Below are 20610 nucleotides of genomic sequence, written 5' to 3'. Positions count from 1 at the left end.
TCGCCTCTGGTTCTTTTGACAATCCCCTTAGATCTTTCTTCTTTTGTTACTGCCCTTCTGCCCTCTGCCATAGGAAAGAGTTTCTCCTGATTTACCCTATGGAAACCATTCATAATTTTGAACACCTCTGGCAAATCTCATAGAAACATAAAATTCTCACGGCATTGGACAGGTTAGATGCAGGAAGAATGTTCCCAATGTTGGGGAAGTCCAGAACCAGGGGTCACAGTCTAAGGATAAGGGGTAAGCCATTTAGAACCGAGATGAGGAGAAACTTCTTCACTCAGAGAGTGGTGAACCTGTGGAATTCTCTATCACAGAAAGTTGTTGAGGCCAATTCGTTAGATATATTCAAAAGGGAGTTAGATGTGGCCCTTACGGCTAAAGGGATCAAGGGGTATGGAGAGAAAGCAGGAATGGGGTACTGAAGTGCATGATCATATTGAATGGTGGTGCAGGCTCGAAGGGCTGAATGGCCTACTGCTGCACCTATTTTCTACGTTTCTATGTTTCTCTGATCTAAGGGGACCAACCACGGCTTTCCCAGTCTCTCCTCATGGTCCTTCATCCCTGGTACCATTCAAATCTCTTCTGCACCTTCTCCAAGGCCTTGACACCCTTCCTGCCTAACCATAACCCTAACCCTAAATGCAGTGGTGCCCAGAACTGAATACAGTTCTCCAGCTGAGGCCTAACCAGTGTTCTATAAAGGTTGAGCATAATGTCCTTGCTTTTATACTCTATTCCTCTTATTAAGAAAGCGCAGGATCCCACGTGCTTTTTAAATAGCCTTCTCAACTTGTCCTGCCAACTTCAATGAGATGTGTGTGTACACCTCTCTCTGTCTCTATCATTTTTTTTGTTTGTTTTCTACAGCTTTTATTGTCAATGCCTCCAAATGAATATATTAATCAAGAATGCCATATTGTTTTAGCACTGATGTGTACTTGGCAATTTTGCTTTCAACATTCTTCTCAGCAATTTTCTTTAGTTTCAAAACTTTCTTCTATTTCCTCATAGTGAATCTTGGCCTTTTCTTTATGCTTCTCTTCGAGAGTGGCCATAACGGCCTGGTATTTCCAGCCAACCTCATGAGCAAGGCGATGCCAGAAGAGCAAATGACGTTAGTTTCAAACGGAGCGGCGTGGCGGCATACCACTCCAGGGAGCAGCACGTGTCGAAGAGGGCGACTGGATTGGACGTCAACAAGATCCAGGTCGCTGATTGGAGCGTGGGCAGGTACTGCAGGAGCGACGAGGTCGGGGCAAAGGAGCGGCGAGAGAATCTAGAGAGACGAGAGTTCGGGGCCCAGAAGAGGCGAGGGCCCAGGGGCAGCACCGGTCAGCCACACTGCGATATGTGTGCGCACTAGGTTGGTGCAGCAGAGCTTGTCTCCAGTTCTCTTGGATAACCCTTGCCACTGGACCAAGACCGAGCTCTGTCAAGCCCATGTGGTGGCTGGTGTGCAACGGCCACCACACGTTAAAAAAATCCGCGCACAGGCATCTTCCACCCTTCAAGACTTAGTTCGGGACCTGGAATATTAGGTCCTTCATTGAAACACCTGCGAACTTTTTGGCGTGTAAGCAAGTCATCCTCGACTTGAGGGACCGCCTATGATGATGATGGTGACAATCTTCAGGGCTGCTGGCACAACCATGTGTTTCCTCCTGTCATATGGAGGAGGGATCCCATCAAAGATCTTCAGTGTGTCCAGGGCAGCTTGACCTCGCTTTGTCTTGTGTGACAACATACCTCTTACGGTCCTCCAGAAGATTCAGCTTGGTGTTCCTCACACCTGACCACCACCACCTTATGGCCCAGCTGCATCTGTCTGGCCACAATGGTGGCCATGCGGCATAGGAGGTGCCCGTCGCAATCCAGGAGCAGCACCTTGCTGAAGCTGCCCGCCATGGTGCCCAAAATGTCTCCCTGTTCCTGCACTCCATTTAAAATTGTAGCATTTAGTTCACAATGCCTCTCCTCATTCTTCGGACCAAAATGTATTACTTCACTCTCCTCTGTGTTAAATTTCATCTGCCACGTGTCTGCCCATTTTACCCGTCCCTCTATAGTCTCCGGAGGTCTGTTACTATCCAGCATTGTTTACCTAATTTCTGAGTTTCGTATCATCTACAAACTTTGAAATGAGGCCCTATATATGCAAATCTAGGTCATTATTATAGATCAAAATGAGCAGGGTCCTGATACCAACCCCTGGGAAATACCACTGTGTTTACGAAAGGATATACTGGCTTTGAAGGCAGTTCAGAGAAGGTTCACTAGGTTGATTCCGGAGATGAGGGGGTTGACTTATGAGGAAGGTTGAGTCGGGGCCTCTACTCATCGGAATTCAGAAGAATGAGAGGTGATCTTATCGAAACGTATAAGATTATGAGGGGGCTTGACAAAGTGGATGCAGAGAGGATGTTTCCACTGATGGGGGAGACTAGAATTAGAGGGCGTGATCTTAGAATAAGGGGCCGCCTATTTAAAACTGAGATGAGGAGACATTTCTTCTCTCAGAGGGTTGTAAATCTGTGGAATTCGCTGCCTCAAAGAGCTGTGGAAGCTGGGACATTGAATAAATTTACGACAGAAATAGACAGTTTCTTAACCGATAAGGGGATAAGGAGTTATGGGGAGCTGGCAGGAAAGTGGAGCTGAGACCATGATCAGTTCAGCCATGATCTTATTGAATGGCGGAGCAGGCTCGAGGGGCCGAGTGGCCTACTCCTGCTCCTATTTCTTATGTTCTTATGTACTTCCTTCCAGTCTGAATTGCAACTACTAACTTGATTTCTGTCCCTCAGCCAATTTTGTACGCATGCTGCCACTGACCCTTTAATTTTGCTAACAAATCTATTATTTGGTACTTTATCAAACGCCTTTTGAAAGTCCATATACACAACATCAACCACATTATCCTCATTAACCCTCTCCTTTACTTCATCAAAGAATTTTATCAAGTTAGTCAAACATGATTTGCATTAACAAATCCATGCTGACTTTCATTTATTAGTCCATACTTTTCCAAATGTCAATTAATTTTGTCCCGGATTATTGTCTCTAAATATACCCCCACCAATAACATAAAGCTGACTGGCCTGTAGTTGCCATGTATTTTTTTAAACAGGGGTGTATCATTTCCAATCCTCCAGTTCTCTGGCACCATCCCCATATCCAAGGAGGATTGGAAGATTGTGACAAGTTCCTCCACAATTTCCATCCTTACTTCCCTCAGTACAGTTTTGGTCACTTTATTTAAGGAGGGATATAATTGCAGTGGAGGCGGTTCAGAGAAGCATCACTAGGTTGATTCCTGGGATGAAGTAGTTGTCTTATGAAGAAAGGATGAGCAGGTTGGGCCGATTAAAACATAATCCTAAAAAGACAAAGAGCGTTAAAAAAACAAGTCTGGAGGTGCATGCGTAATAAGGTGGATGAATTAACTGCGCAGATAGCTGTTAATGGATATGATGTAATTGGGATTACGGAGACATGGCTCCAGAGTGACCAAGGCTGGGGACTCAACATCCAGGGGTCTTCAATATTCAGGTAGGATCGACAGAAAGTAAAAGGAGGTTGGGTAGCATTACTGGTTAAAGAGGAGATTAATGCAACAGTAAGGAAGGACATTAGCTTGGATGATGTGGACTCTGCATGGGTAGAGCTGCGGAACACCAAAGGACAGAAAACGCTCGTGGGAGTTGTGTACAGACCACCAAACAGTAGTAGTGAGGTTGGGGATGGCATCAAACAGGAAATTAGGGACGCGTGCAATAAAGGTACAGCAGTAATCATGGGCGACTTTAATCTAAATAAAGATTGGGCTAACCAAACTGGTAGCAATACGATGGAGGAGGATTTCCTGGAGTGTATAAGGGATGGTTTTCTAGACCAATATGTCGAGGAACCAACTAGAGGGATGGCCATCCTAGACTGGGTGTTGTGTAATGAGAGAGGATTAATTAGCAACCTTCATTAAGTCTTCATTAAGATGGAGAGTGACACAGTTAATTCGGAGACTAGGGTCCTGAACTTAAAGAAAGGTAACTTCGACGGTATGAGGCGTGAATTAGCTAGAATAGATTGGCGAATGATACTTAAAGGGTTGACGGTGGATAGGCAATGGCAAACATTTAAAGATCACATGGATGAACTTCAACAATTGTACATCCCTGTCTGGCGTAAAAATAAAACAGGGAAGATGGCTCAACCGTGGCTAACAAGGGAAATTAGGGATAGTGTTAAATCCAAGAAAGTGGTATTTAAATTGGCCAGAAAAAGCAGCAAACCTGAGGACTGGGAGAAATTTAGAATTCAGCAGAGGAGGACAAAGGGTTTAATGAGGAGGGGGAAAATAGAGTATGAGAGTAAGTTTGCTGGGAACATAAAAACTGAGTGCAAAAGCTTCTATAGATATGTGAAGAGAAAAAGATTAGTGAAGACAAATGTAGGTCCCTTGCAGTCAGAATCAGGTGAATTTATAATGGGGAACAAGGAAGTGGCAGACCAATTGAACAAATACTTTGGTTCTGTCTTCAATAACGTCGACACAAATAATCTTCCAAAATACTAGGGGACCGAGGGTCTATCGAGAAGAAGGAACTGAAGGAGATCCTTATTAGTCTGGAAATTGTGTTAGGGAAATTGAAGGGATTGAAGACCGATAAATCCCCGGGGCCTGATAGTCTGCATCCCAGAGTACTTAAGGAAGTGTCTCTAGAAATAGTGGATGATTTGATGGTCATTTTGCAACATTCTATAGACCCTGGATCAGTTCCTATGGATTGGAGGGTAGCTAATGTAACTCCACTTTTTAATAAAAGAGGGAGAGCGAAAACAGGGAATTACAGACCTGTTAGCCTAACATGTAAGATGTAATAGCAGCGCATTTGGAAAGCAGTGACAGGATCTGTCCCAGTCAACATGGATTTATGAAAGGGAAATCATGCTTGACAAATCTTCTAAAATTTTCTGAGGATGTAACTAGTAGGGTGGACAAGGGAGAACCAGTGGATGTGGTATTTGGACTTTCAAAAGGTTTTGACAAGGTTCCACACAAGAGATTGGTGTGCAAAATTAAAACACGTTATTGGGGTAATGTATTGATGTGGATAGAGAACTTGTTGGCAGACAGGAAGCAAAGAGTTTGCAGATGACACTAATCTGGCTGGTAGTGTGAGCTGTGAGGAGGATGCTGAGAGACTGCAGGGTGACTTGGACAGGTTAGGTGAGTGGGCAAATGAATGTCAGCTGCAGTATAATGTAGATAAATGTGAGGTTATCCACTTTGGTGGCAAAAACAAGAAGGCAGAATATTAACTGAATGGTGACAGATTAGGAAAAGAGGAGGTGCAACAAGACCTGGGTGTCATGGTACATCAGTCATTGAAAGTTGGCATGCAGGTGCAGCAGGCGGTGAAGAAGGCAGATGGCATGTTGGCCTTCATAGCGAGAGGATTTGAGTATAGAAGCAGGGAGGTCTTACTGCATTTGTACTGGGCCTTGGTGAGGCCACATCTTCAATATTGTGTACAGTTTTGGTCTTCTAATCTGAGGAAGGACATTCTTGCTATTGAGGGAGTGCAACGAATGTTCACCAGACTGATTCCCGGGATGGGAGGACTGACATATGAAGAAAGACTGGATCGACTAGGCTTATATTCACTGGAATTTAGAAGAATGAGAGGGGCTCTCATAAAACATATAAAATTCTGACGGGATTGGACAGGTTAGATGCAGGAAGAATGCTCCCGATGTTGGGGAAGTCCAGAACCAGGGATCAGAGTCTAAGGATAAGGGGTAAGTCATTTAGGACCGAGATGAGGAGAAACTTCTTAACTCAGAGAATTGTGAACCTGTGGAATTCTCTAACACAGAAAGTTGTTGAGGCCAGTTGATTAGGTATATTCAAAAGGGAGTTACATGTGGCCCTTACAGCTAAAGGGATGAAGGGAGAGAAAGCAGGAATGGGGTTCTGAAGTTGCATGATCAGCCATGATCTGACTGAATGGTGGTGCAGGCTCGCAGGGCCGAATGGCCTATTCCTGCACCTATTTTCTATGTTTCTGTGTATACTCATTGGAGTTTAAAAGAATGAGAGGTGATCTTATTGAAACATATAAGATTCTGAGGGAGCTTGACAGGGTAGACGTTGAGAGGATGTTTCCCCTCATGGGGAAATCTAGATCTAGGGGGCATAGATTCAGAATAAGGGGTCGCCTATTTAAGACAGAGATGAGGAGGAATTTATTCTCTTCGAGAATCTGTGGAGGCTGGGTCATTGAATATATTTAAGGTGGAAATAGATTTTTGAATGATAAGGGATTCGATGTTTATGGGGAATGGGCAGGGAAGTGGAGTTGAGGCCAAGATCAGATCAGCCACGATCTTATTAAATGGCGGAGCAGGCTCGAGGGGCCAAATGGCCTACTCCTGCTTTTATTTCTTATGATCTTATGTTCTTCATAACCCTAGAATGCATCTCATTCAGGTGGGGTGACCTTTCAACTTTGAGGACTGCCAATGTTTTAAGTACAACCTCTTTATCTAGTTTTATCCTAAATTGTTGTATAACACTCTTGTGAAGCGCCTTGGGATGATTTACGACCTTAAAGGCGCTATATTAATGCAAGTTATTGTGATTGTAGATAATCCCCAATTCAGAAAGTCAACATATCTCTCTCTTGAAAAAAAAGCACCATTTAAACATCTGAATATGAAGGATAAAAGGAAAAGTTTCTGGAACAGACTGAGGAAATCTATAACTCTTGGCAGCAACCGAAAAAAGAAGCTAGCGGCCATTTATTGTACATACAGTCTGCAACAATTGTAATATCCGTATTGTCCCAGTATTGACATATGTTGATATTTTCTTTCAGTGAATTCTGCATGTATTCACAAGCATTTTCAGCAAACCCAGGTCGGCAGTGGCAGGTGCAGAGAACAACTGTGATTCATTTCAGTCACTTCCATTTCTTTACGAATCTGTTACCACTTTCTGGCTTCCTGGGGCCGCCTTTCTGCTCGTAACATCAGTGCAGAACCAACGCAAAATACTCAGCTTTATGCGTATATTCAAGACTGAGATCGCTAGATTTTTGGGCACTAAGAGATCGGGCGGGAAAGTGAAGTTGACTTAGAAGATCAGCCACAAACTTACTGAATGGTGGAGTGAACCCCATGGGCCGTATGGCCTACTCCTGCTCCTATTCCTTACGCTCTTATGTAAAAGATGAGGGAATATTAAACGTAGGGGAGTTACATCCCCCCCCTCCCCAAATCACTTACATTTGAATGTTCCGAGAATCCGCAAACCGGATATTAAGGAATCAAGGTATATGGGGATAGTGCAGGAAAGTTCATGATAATATAAGAATATAAGAACAAAAGAAATAGGAGCAGGAGTAGGCCATAGGGCCCCTTGAGCCTGCTTCGCCATTCAATAAGATCATGCCTGATCTGCTCATGGACTCAGCTCCACTTTCCTGCCCACTCCCCATAAACCTTGACTCCCTTATCGTTCAAAAATCTGTCTGTCTCCACCAATGACCCAGCCTGCACAGCTCTCTGAGGCAGTGAATTCCACAGATCCACAACCTCCTGAGAGAAGAAATTTCTCCTCATCTCTGTTTTAAATGGGCGGCCCCTTATTCTAAGATCATGCCCTCTAGTTCTAGTCTCCCCTATCAGTGGAGACATCTTCTCTGCATCCACCTTGTTAAGCCCCCTCATAATCTTATACGTTTCGATAAGATCACCTCTCATTCTTCTGAATTCCAATGAGTAGAGTCCCAACCTCCTCAACCTTTCCTCATAAGTCAACCCCCTCAGCCCCGGAATTAGGATAGTACAGGACATTGGGATAGTGCAGGAAAGTGGAGTTGAGAGAGAAGATCAGCCATGATCTTATTGAATGGCGGAGCAGGCTCGAGGTGCGCTATGGCCTACTCCTGCTCCTAATCCTTATGTTCTTATGTATGCTCGTGATTTCACGCTGGTTCAAGGTTCAATTTGCCTGAATCAGCTCGCCCACAAAACTGGCCCCCCCTCCCCACCCTGCCCCCCCATTTTGAAATGACAAGATCCCACCGATTGCGCTGGTTTGGAAAGACTCAAGTAATGCTCGCTATCTTTGGCACACAGGCACAGGCAGTGGTCACCAGGTTTTAAAAAGGGATTTTTTTACTTCAGAAAATAATTAATTTACTAAGAAACTGATCGGTGTACCAATGAATCTATCGAAGAGTTCAATATAGTTCTTTTTCTCAAACATTTTAAGTGATTTTTAATCAGGTTGTTCACAGGTGAAGGACTGGATACTCTTATTAGAAATGTTTATTTTTATTGATAAACCCCATTTTCGGCTGTATTAATAAAACTGCACCAGGTTATCACTCTTAAATACATCATGAAATATGATTTAATAAAAATAAAATAATGAACAATTACATTTTATTAGCTGCCTGATTTTTTTCTTAATCATTCCTGGGATGTGGGCGTCGCTGGCAAGGCCAGCGTTTATTGTCCATCCCGAATTGACCTTGAAGGTGGTGGTGAGCCGCCTTCTTGAACCGCTGCAGTCCGTGTGGTGAAGGTACTCCCACAGTGCTGACATTGTCGCAGCGTTTTTGTTACAGCTGAGTGGCTTGCTGGGCCATTTCAGAGGACAGTTAAGAGTCAACCACATTGCTGTGGTTCTGGAGTTATGTATCGACCAGACCAGGTAAGGGCAGCAGATTTCCTTCCCTAAAGGATATTAATGAACCAGATGGGTTTTTACATTGCGCTGCGATTGCGCGGGTTCATTGAAGATTTGACGTTTAGCGGAAACTTGAACTGTAATCTAACTAACGCAAAATCTAACGCATTTTGGATTGAATTTCCCGATTGTGCTCAAAGCAGAAATTCTCCTCCTCACTACCCTCCGTGTTTAATAATGGTCACGAGTAGTAGATTTTTGAATTAGTTGCTGGTGAAATATTTAAATCAAACAAGTTTAGTGTTACAGTGACTAAAAATACTCCAATTTTTCACTTCCAATTTTCACTCCTCCCGCTGAAACAGCTCTTTTTAATGAGCCATGGTTCGTGGACATCAGGGCCCGCCCTGTGGCTCCTAATCTGAGTGTCCATACTTAATTTCAGCCTGGATGGAGCGTTGGCAGGCTGGTCAGCTCTGGGAGACCTCAAACCCAATCACCCGAATGATTGTATAGAGAAGGAGGTATGGTTAAACATGGATAGCAATCGGGAACGGGAATCTTGGCCAATTGTTTTTGTGACCTCCATAGCCTAGCAATGCTTATTTTTGTCAAACCTCATCACTGGCTTAAGCGAGCTATAATACAACGTAAGGCATGTTGTTATGGCTCTGTAGGTAAAAAGGAAATGAAAGCTCTGCATTTATATAGCACCTTTCACAACCTCAGCATGTCCCAAAGTGCTTTACAGCTAATGCAGTACTTCGAAGAGTAGCCACTGTTGTAACGTAGGAAACGTGATCGGCAATTTGCAATAATCTGTTTTAGTAATGTTGATTGAGGGATACCAGGGATAACTCCGCTGCTCTTCATTGAAATAGTGCCATGGAATTTCTTTTGCTTACCTGAGAGAGCTGTCAGTTTAACATCGCATCCAAAAGACAGTGCAGCACTCCCGCACTACTGCATGGGAGTGTTAGCCTAGATTTTGGTACTTAAGCCTCTGTAGTTGGACTATGGGCTAGATTTTACATTATTTTTGCATGCATACCGCCCACTTAATGTCCATTTTAATGCTGAAATGAGGTGTAATGCCCATACATCGCCCATTTAGCCACAAAATGGAAACTAACGCCCATTTCCAAAAGTAGAAAGTTAGGGTTTTGAAAATGGGCAATAATCCGGCGATCTCAAAATCCACTTTTATCGCCCACGCTGGAAATAATGTCCATTTTTGGCCAATCTATAAAAAAGTGGAAAGTCTAGCCCATATGAACCTACAGCCTTCTGAATCAGAAGATGCTACCAACTGAGCCACTGCTGACACGGTTGTCAACAAATGTGCGGCTGAGCCTTATAGACAAAAGTGTCAAGTCAGGTCCTTCAGAGTAAGCCAATCTTAGTTGTGGCTGAAAATCCCAAGGCTAAGGAGAGGACAAATTAGCAAAGGTTCTTGTCCAATCACTATTCTGTGCCCTCAGGCAGCAAATGTCAGTATATTGGGTGACACGTTTGAATAGCTTGCCATCTCCTGATACACACATGAAGAATGGGCATTTGAGGTGGCACCAGAGGCTTGGGCATGTCCATAGCACTTTACTTCAGCCTGAGTCACTCAGCTTCAAGAGAAAAAGGGAGAACAATGAAACAGAAACAGAATTTTAAAACATTTTACATACAGATATGTGCAAAATATCTCCATTATTCCCAGACTTTATACGTGATGTGAACTGTAAATGGTACTGACTCCAGTATGAACATCCATTTACTTAAATACTTTTATTCCATATTCTTTTGCTTACTCTCTCCCATTACTGTGCTTCCATTAGCCAGGATTAGCCTGTCACTCAATTTTGCTTTTCTATTATGTCTACTTGTTCAATTGCCTTAAAGATCCTGTTTAATGAGATAGGATTAATAAACAATTTCCCAGTAAAGGATGCCCTCAGAATGAGTGATCATAGCATGATTGAATTTCAAATTCAGATGGAGGGTGAAAAAGTTGGATCTCTAACCAGCGTGCTAAGCTTGAATAAAGGAGACTACTATGAAGGTATGAGGGCAGAGTTGGGTAAAGTGGACTGGGAAAATAGATTAAAGTGTAGGGTGGTTGATGAACAGTGGTGTACATTTAAGGAGATATTTCACAATTCTCAAGAAAAATATATTCCAGTGAGGAGGAAAGGGTGTAAGAGAAAAGATAGCCATCCGTGGCTTACTGAAGAAATAAAGGATGGTATCCAATTAAAAACAAGGGCATTCAAAGTGGCCAAAACTAGTGGGAAGACAGAAGGCTGGGAAGCTTTTAAAAGTCAGCAAAGAACGACTAAAGAAATGATTAAGAAATGACCATGAAAGTAAACTAGCACAAAATATAAAAATAGATAGCAAGAGTTTCTATAGGTATATAAAAAGGAAAAGAGTCTATAAAGTAAACGTTGATCCCTTAGAGGACACGACCAGGGAATTAGTAATGGGGAACATGGAGATGGCAGAAACTCTGAACAAATATTTTGCATCAGTTTTTACAATATCCCAACAGTGGATAGTCAAGGGGCTATAGGGGGGGGGCGGGGGAGGAACTTAACACAATCACAATCACTAAGGAGGTGGTACTCAGTAAGATAATGGGACTAAAGGCAGATAAATCCCCTGGATCTGATGGCTTGCATCCTGGGGTCTTCAGAGAAGTAGCGGCAAGATTGTGGATGCATTGGTTGTAATTTACTAAAATTCCCTGGATTCTGGGGAGGTACCAGCGTATTGGAAAATTGCAAATGTAACGCCCCTATTTAAAAAAGGAGACAGATGAAAAGCAGGAAATGATAGACCAGTGAGCCTAACATCTGTGGTTGGGAAAATGTTGGAGTCCATTATTAAAGAAGCAATAGGAGGACATTTGGAAAAGCATAATTCAGTCAGGCAGATTCAGCAAGGATTAAAAAAGAGGAAGTCATGTTTGACAAATTTGCTGGAGCTCTTTGAGGATGTAACAAACCGGGTGGATAAAAGGGAACCAGTGGATGTGGTGTATTTGGAATTCCAGAAGGCATTTGACAAGGTGCCACATAAAAGGTTACTGCACAAGATAAAAGTTAACAGGATTGGGGGTAATATATTAGCAATGATAGAGGATTGGCTAACTAACAGAGAACAGAGAGTCAGGATAAATGGTTCATTCCCTGGTTGGCAACCAGTAACCAGTGGGGTGCTGCAGGGATCAGTGCTGGGACCCCAACTATTTACAATCTATATTAACGACTTGGAAGAAGGGACTGTGTAAAGTAGCCAAACTTGCTGATGATACAAAGATGGGAGGAAAAGCAATGTGTGAGGAGGACACAAAAAATCTGCAAAAGGACCCAGACAGGCTAAGTGAGTGGGCAAAAAATTGGCAGATGGAGTATAATGTTGGAAAATGTGAGGTCATGCACTTTGGCAGAAAAAAATCAAAGAGCAAGTTATTATTTAAATAGGGAATAATTGCAAAGTACCGCAGTACAGCGGGAGCTGGGGGTAATTGTGCATGAAACACAAAAAGGATAGTATGCAGGTACAGCAAGTGATCAGGGAGGCCAATGGTATCTTGGCCTTTATTGCAAAGGGGATGGAGTATAAAAGCAGGGTAGTCTTGCTACAGCTATATAAGGTATTGGTGAGGCCACACCTAGAGTACTGCGTGCAGTTTTGTTTTCCATATTTACGAAAGAATATACTTGCTTTGGAGACCGTTCGAGAAGGTTCACTAGGTTGATTCTGGGGATGAGGGAGTTGACTTATGAGGAAAGATTGAGTAGGTTGGGCCTCTACTCATTGGAATTCAGAAGAATGAGAGGTAATCTTATCGAAACGTATAAGATTATGAGGGGTCTTGACAAGGTGGATGCAGAGAGGTGTTTTCACTAATGGGGGAGACTAGAACTAGAACTTAGAATAAGGGACCACCCATTTAAAACTGAGATGAGGAGAAATTTCTTCTCTCAGAGGGTTGTAAATCTGTGGAATTCGCTGCCTCAGAGAGCTGTGGAAGCTGGGACATTGAATAAATTTAAGACAGAAATAGACAATTTCTTAACCGATAAGGGGAAAAAGGGTTATGGGGAGCGGGCAGGGAAGTGGAGCTGAGCTCATGATCAGTTCAGCCATGAACTTATTGAAAGGCGGAGCAGACTCGAAGGGCAGTATGGCCGACTCCTGTTCCTATTTCTTATGTTCTTATGTTCTTATAAAGGCTCGTGAGAACCTAACCTAATATATTACATAACTTTTCCATGATCTCCAGGATATTTACTGCCCCATTTCCTTCATTACGACAGTGACTACACTTCAAAAGCTCTTCATTGGTTTGTAAAGCACTTTGGGAAGTCCTGAGGTGCAAGTTCTTTCTTTCTTTCGAGCAATAACAACACCAACTTGCATTTATATAGCGCCTTTAATGTAGTAAAACATCCCTCTGTGTTTCACAGGAGCCGTTATCAATCAAAGTTTGCCACATAAAGAGACATTAGGGCAGATGACTAAAAGCTTAGTTAAAGAGGTAGGTTTAAAGGACCGTCTTAAAGAAGGAAAGAGAGGTAGAGAGGCAGAGAGGTTTAGAGGGGGGGAGGTGTTCCAGAGCCTAGGACCTCATCAACTGAAGGAATAGCCACCAATGGTGGAGTGATTTTTCGATAATGCTGCACTGAAGCGCCTCGGGACGTTTTACTACATTTAAGGTGCTATATAAATGCAAGTTGTTGTTGTTATTGTTGTCTGAAAATGTTGAGTGACAATGGGATCAAGCTCAACTTACAAGCTCTTCCCTGTCAAGCAGTGTATAGACATTATGCTGACCAGAATGAACACATGAAGAATGGTTCACTGGAGAGAGGTGCTGGAAACTTGTAGATATTTAACGACGAAAGAGAAGAAAGAAATTTGTTTAAAAAATAATTGTCGTGTCAGCAACCTTGTTGAAATGGTTTCTCCTTGTCCTGTGATTTTAATTTCAGTCTCTGCAAACATATTAAGCAATCAAACCCTGCAAAACAATATTATTATTTTCACGACACCCAAATATTTTCTATGAAACAAATAACAATGCAATGAGGCAATGAGTATCACTGAAACATATAACATACAAGATTCTGAGGGGGATTGACAGGGTAAATGCTGAGTGATGTTTTCCCCTGGCTGGAGAGCAAATAGTGAGGAGGACACAAAAAATCTGCAAAGGGACATAAACAGGCTAAGTGAGTGGGCAAGAAATTGGCAGATGGAGTATAATGTGGGAAACTGTGAGATGATTCACTTTGGTAAAAAAAATAGAAAAGTAAATTATAATTTAAATGGAGAAAAATTGCAAAGTGTTGCAGTACAGAGGGACCTGGGGGTCCCTGTGCATGAAACAGAAAAAGTGAGTCTGCAGGTACAGCAAGTAATCAGGAAGGCAAATGGAATGATGGCCTTTATAAGAACATAAAACATAAGAAATAGGAGCAGGAGTAGGCCATACGGCCCCTCGAACCTGCTCCGCCATTCAATAAGATCATGGCTGACCTGATCATGGACTCAGCTCCACTCCCCACCACCCGTTATCCCCTTATCATTTAAGAAACTGTATTTCTGTCTTAAATTTATTCAATGTACCAGCTTCCACAGTTCTTTGAGGCAGCGAATTCCACAGATTTACAACCCTCTGAGAGAAGAAATTTCTCCTCATCTCAGTTTTAAATGGGCGGCCCCTTATTCTAAGATCATGCCCTCTAGTTCTAGTCTCCCCCATCAGTGGAAACATCCTCTCTGCATCCACCTTGTCAAGCCCCCTCATAATCTTATACGTTTCGATAAGATCACCTCTCATTCTTATGAATTCCAATGAGTAGAAGTCCAAACTACTCAACCTTTCCTCATAAGTCAACCCCCTCATCCTTGGAATCAACCTAGTGAACCTTCTCTGAACTGCCTCCAAAGCAAGTAAATCTTTTCATAAATATGGAAACCAAAACTGTACGCAGTATTCCAGATGTGGCCTCACCAATACCCTGTATAGCTGTAGCAAGACTTCCCTGCCTTTATTTTCCAACCCCTTTGCAATAAAGGCCAAGATTCCATTGGCCTTCCTGATCACTGGCTGTACCTGCATACTATCCTTTTGTGTTTCATGCACAAGTACCCCCCAGATCCCGTTGTACTGCGGCACTTTGCAATCTTTCTCCATTTAAATAATAACTTGCTCTTTGATTTTTTTCTGCCAAAGTGCATGACCTCACACTTTTCAACTTTATACTCCATCTGACAAATTTTCTCCCACTCACTTAGCCTGTCTATGTCTTTTGCAGATTTTTTGTGTCCTCCTCACACATTGCTTTTCCTCCCATCTTTGTATCGTCAGCAAACTTGGCTACGTTACACTCAGTCCCTTCTTCCAAGTCGTTAATATAGGTTGTAAATAGTTGAGGTCCCAGCACTTATTGCAAGGGTGATAGCGTGTAAAAGCAGAGAAGTCCTGCTGCAATTGTACAGGGTATTGGGAGGACACACCTGGAGTACTGCATACAGTTTTGGTCTCCGTATTTAAGGAAGGATATACTTGCATTAGAGGCTATTCAGAGAAAGGTTCACTAGGTTGATTCTGGAGTTGAGGGGGTTGACTTATGGAGATAGGTTGAGTAGGTTGGGCCTAAACTCATTGGAGTTCAGAAGAATGAGAGGTGATCTTATCGAAACATATAAGATAATAAAGGGGCTTGACAAGGTGGATGCAGAGAGGATATTTCCACTCATAGGGGAAACTAAAACTAGGGGACATAGTTTCAGAGTAAGGGGCTGCCCATATAAAACTGAGATGAGGAGGAATTTCTTCTCTCAGAGGGTTGTAAATCTATGGAATTCTCTGCCCCAGAGAGCTGTGGAGGCTGGGACATTGAATAAATTTAAGGTGGAGATAGACAGGTTTTTGAGCGATAGAGGAATAAAGGGTTATGGGGAGCGGGCAGGGAAGTGGAGCTGAGTCCATGATCAGATCAGCCATGATCTTATTGAATGGAGGAGCAGGCTCGAGGGGCAAGCTGGCCTTCTCCTGCTTCTATTTCTTATGTTCTTACGAGAGTGTAGAACAAGGGGGTATACTTTCAGGATAAAGGGTCGGAAATTTTAGGACTGAGATGAGGATGAATTTCTTCACTGAAAGGGTTGTGAATCTTTAGAATGCTCTACCTCAAAGGGATGTGGATGATGAATCATTGAATACATTCAAGGCTGAGATCGCTGGATTTTTGGATTCTAATGGAATCAAGAGTTGTGGAGATCGGGCGGGAAAGTGGGATTGAGGTCAAAACTCCACCATGATCTTATCGAAGGGCCATGTGACCTATTCTTGCTACCATCTTGTTACTTTGTTATGTTTTAATAAAAATAAATCTCTTAGACATGAGGGAGAATAGACCTGATGGATATGCTGATGGGGTGAGATGAAGAAGGGTGGGAGGAGACTTGTGCGGAGCATGATTACCGGATGGACCTGTTGTGCAGATTGGCCTGTTTCTGTACTTTGAATACTTTGTAATGTAATGTAATATTTTTTAGTACCTTTTAATTAGAGCATTGATGTAATTTTACAATTCCCGTTTTTTTTAACCTCTGGGTAGAGATTTTGTGGTGGATATTTTGACGGACATTAACAACAGGCAAAGTACCTTGTACCTCGCTGGTGTGTATTCAGAAAATATAGACCTTTGTTTACCGGTTATGTATTATCTGGATGTAATGCATTTGCTTCATTCGTTCTTTGTTTAAGAATTCATAGCAACACATTGCTATTAAGAACGAGTTGGCTTATTAACAAAGATTTAACAATCACACTACACATTACCAGTTCATCCACTCTGCTCACAATTGCCTACCTCAGCGTGGATCCCCCAAACCCAACTGACTGGGGTTTTATTGAGTCTTGTGGACATCACATGGCTGGTTAAGTCATTCGCAATGCAACTCTTTTGGGGGGGGGACAAAATAAACATTAGATCGAGTGCCCTCCGATCTGGGGGACACTCCAGACACTTTTAACTGCCCTCTTTTTTTTATTTTTTGTTTTTTGTGTTTTTTTTTTGTGTTTTTTTGTGATTTTTTGGGGGGGCATTAAAATCATATAATTCACAAGTGCCCCCTATAAAAGAGGAGGGGGATACTAAAACCCGGCAATTAAAACAAATTAAACTTTAAAACATATAAAATCAAATTAAAATTTGGTTGCCAGGGGTGATGATGCATTCCAGTCCCTCCGGCGCCCACCTCTCGCAGAAGGCCGCGAGCGTACCGGTGGACACCGCGTGCTCCATCTCCAGGGACACCCTGGCCCGGATGTAGGCACGGAAGAGAGGCAGGCAGTCAGGCTGAATGACCCCCTTGACTGCCTGGACCGGCTGATGGCACCCTTGGCCGTGTCCAGGAGCAGTCCTACGAGGAGGCCCTCGGACCTACCCGCTCCCCTCCGCACAGGGTGCCCAAAGATCAGGAGTGTGGGACTGAAGTGCAGCCAGAAATTGAGGAGCAACCCCTTTAAATAATGAAACAGGGGCTGCAACCTCGTGCATTCGATAAAAACATGGAACACGGACACTTCCAGACCGCAGAAATTGCAGGCGGCCTGGGAGCCCGTGAACCAGCTTAAAAATTTACTGCACGGGACTGCTCCGTGCACCACCCTCCAGGCCAAGTCCCCGATAAATAGTGGGAGGACTCCCGCGTAGAGTGCACTCCATCGGGGACCCCCGCCTCCTCCGGACGGCAAGATGATACGCCATGGCGTGTCCGGACGGCAGACGAGGATGGCAAAGTTGAGAGGCAACAAGCATTACAACTCTTTTTGGGACAAAAAGTAAACATTAAACATTAAATCAAGTGCCCCCTGATCTGGGGGACACTCCAAACATTTTTCGAGGCCCTTTTTTGTGTGTTTTTTTGGGGGGGGTTTTTGTGTTTTTTTGGGGTTTTTTGGGGCATTAAATCATATTTTGAAACAGCTTTACAAACCTGTGAGCATACTCGCAGGTGTATATATTACCCTGTACTTAGAAGTTGAACTATTTTCATCTCTTTGCATTAGTGGTAACATTGATATATTGCAAATTCCTGTGCGACACAACTGGGGATCTGCAAATATATTCGAGTCCAGGAAGTGAATTCTTGCACTAATTATGTTATGCACATGGGCTTGGAGCTTGCTTGGAGAGACAGCTGGCCTGAAGTTTCACTTGCGATATTAGCAGCAAACGTGTCAACGCATTCATTAATACTTAGCCGCGTACTATTTTAACAAAGGCGTCAACTAAATGAAAATAACCATCCTTTCTGATGAACTGCCAGACAAAGCTACTTCATATCGCAGATACATAGAATTATATGCACCATTCGGCCCCTCGTGTATTGCCGGCCCTTTGAAATTGTCCAAATTGTCCTATTCCACTGCTGATTCCTCGCAGTCCTGCAAATCTCTCATTTCCAGGCAAACATCTCCCTCCCCCTTGCAAGATAGCATTGAATCTGCCTCCACCACCCTTGCAGGCAGCGTGTTCCAGATCACAACAACTCTGAGTAAAAGTAAATAATTCTCCACCTCTCTCCCCGCCCTCCCGCCAATCATGTCCAATCTGTGTTCCCTCCGCCATCGACCCTCTTGACATCCCTTCCCTGTCTACTGCACCACAACCGCCTCCACCCCCCAAAATCCATTGCATCTCGGACCTGCTCCAAGGAGAATGATCCCGGGCAGCTCCAGCAACATCTTGCATTTATATAGAGCCTTTAACGTCCCAAAGCGCATCACAGGAGCGTTATCAGGCAAAATGTGACACCGAGCCACATAAGGAGATATTAGTGCTAGTGACTAAAAGCTTGGTCAAAGAGGTAAGTTTTAAGGAGCGTCTTAAAGGAGGAAAGAGAGGTTAAGGAGGCGGAGAGGATTAGGGTGGGAGTTCCAGAGCTGAGGGCCCAGACATCTGATGGCACGGCCGCCAATAGTGGAGCAATGGAAATCGTGGATGCGCAAGAAATCAGAATTGGAGGAGCACCGATAACGCGGAGGTTTGTAGGGCTGGAAAAGGTATAGAGATAGGAAGGGGTGAGGCCATAGAGGAATTTGATAACTGTAATGGAGTGCCCACTAGTGGGCTACTCTTCCACCTAGTGGACTACTGATGTACTGCAACTACTGATGAATATAATAAATGATCATTTGGCAAGGTCACATGATGACATTTTCTGTGTTGGAGCCATCTTGTAGAGTGATGTCGTAAGAATATATCCACAATAACAAGGATGTCTCCAGTCCCTTCACACAACTGAACCACCCACCCCCCCCCCCACCCCATCTCCGGAAAAGCTCTTCTGCACCCCATCCAAGCTGTGGTACCAAATACCACGCAGATCTCCAGCTGAGGACCAATTGGCATTACAAATATCCCACAGCACACTTTCAACCCATTTGTAGCAGAGTAACATTTAGATAGAAAGTAAAATTGGCCTTAAGTGGGGCAAGGAGTTTGATGAGACTATTTAAAATGAGACCATGGGCAACAATTGCACTGTCAGGGCTGGATTGGGGCTCTCTGAGTGTGATGGTAGGTTTATTTGAAACCCAAACCTCACTGCCACTCTCTCTCCTTGAAGAGCATCCTTTAAACCCACCAGATTGACCAAGCTTTTAGTCACCCCTCCTATAATCTCTTCCTTTGGCTGAGTAGTGAGAGCCGGCGCAGAGTTGATGGGCCAAATGGCCTCCTTCTATGCTGTACTTTTCTATGATTCCAAGATGCTATGAAGCTTGATCCTGCACTTACAGTAGGGTGGCTTGCTTAAAGGGAGCATGGGATTGAGAATTGTGCCGCAGTGTTGTACATTATCACCTATTCCTGCGCAGTAACATTGTCTTGTGGCACACTATAAATGTTGGCCAGGATTTTGTACCCCTTGAACCCGACGGGCAGGAAAATCACAGACACCGCAGTGTAAAACCCCAACCTTCATGTCTTCTTCCTCTGTTGGCAACACGACATGGGGGTTGGGGTGCTACACTGCAGCATTCCCTAGTTACTATCTTGGCAACAAGACAACTCAGTGACGCAGGAGCCAAATAATGTGACAATGACCAAATAATCTGCTTTAGTGATGTTGAATGAGGGATAAATATCAGCCAGGGCACCAGGGAGAATTCCTCTCCTCCTCTTTGAAATATTGCCATGGGATCTTTTATGTCCACCTGAGAGAGCAGACAGGACCTCAGTTTAACGTCTCATCCAGTGTAGCTCTCCCTCAGTACTGTTTCAGCTGTGGCTCAATGGGTAGCACTCTCACCTCTGAGTCAGAAGGTTGCGGGTTCAAAAAAAAAATCTAGGCTGACACTCCAGTGGCATGCTGAGGGAGTGCTGCACTGTCGGAGTTTCTGTCTGTTCTCTCAAGTGGACGCAAAAGGTCCCATGGCACTATTTTGAAGAGGGGCAAGGGAGATATCCCTGGTGTCCTGGCCAATATTTATCTCTCAATCAACTTCATTAAAAATATTATCTGATCATTATCACATTGCTGTTTGTGGGAGCTTCCTTGTACGCAAATTGGCTGCCACGTTTCCCAGATTACAACAGTGACTACATTCCAGTAGTACATTCATTGGCTGTAAAGTGCTTTGTGACGTCCAGTGGTTGTGAAAGGCACTATAGAAATGCAAGTCTTTCTTTCTTCTTTTACTACACTGGAGTTTCAGCCTAGATTTCGGTGCTCACGTCTCTTGGAGTGGGACCCACAACCTTCTGACTCCAAGGCAAGAGTGCTACCCACTGAGCCATAGCTGACACACTGACTCACTTACCCACATCGACCTTATCCAAGATGGGCGGCGGTGTGCACCTGTCTGGAAATGCGTGCACGTG

At 43.6% G+C, this 20610-nt stretch overlaps 1 pseudogene; it reads right to left on the bottom strand.

Annotated features, from left to right (window-relative positions):
* Nucleotides 1-907: 907 nt before the first annotated feature.
* Nucleotides 908-1914, bottom strand: LOC139262432 (large ribosomal subunit protein uL13-like; annotated as a pseudogene).
* Between the last annotated feature and the right edge of the window lie 18696 nt (nucleotides 1915-20610).

The sequence above is a fragment of the Pristiophorus japonicus genome, chromosome 4, assembly GCF_044704955.1.
Source record: "Pristiophorus japonicus isolate sPriJap1 chromosome 4, sPriJap1.hap1, whole genome shotgun sequence".
Lineage (NCBI taxonomy): Eukaryota > Metazoa > Chordata > Chondrichthyes > Pristiophoridae > Pristiophorus > Pristiophorus japonicus.
The sequence above is the reverse complement of the archived record's forward strand: the minus strand, read 5'-3'. Positions and strand labels throughout refer to the sequence as shown.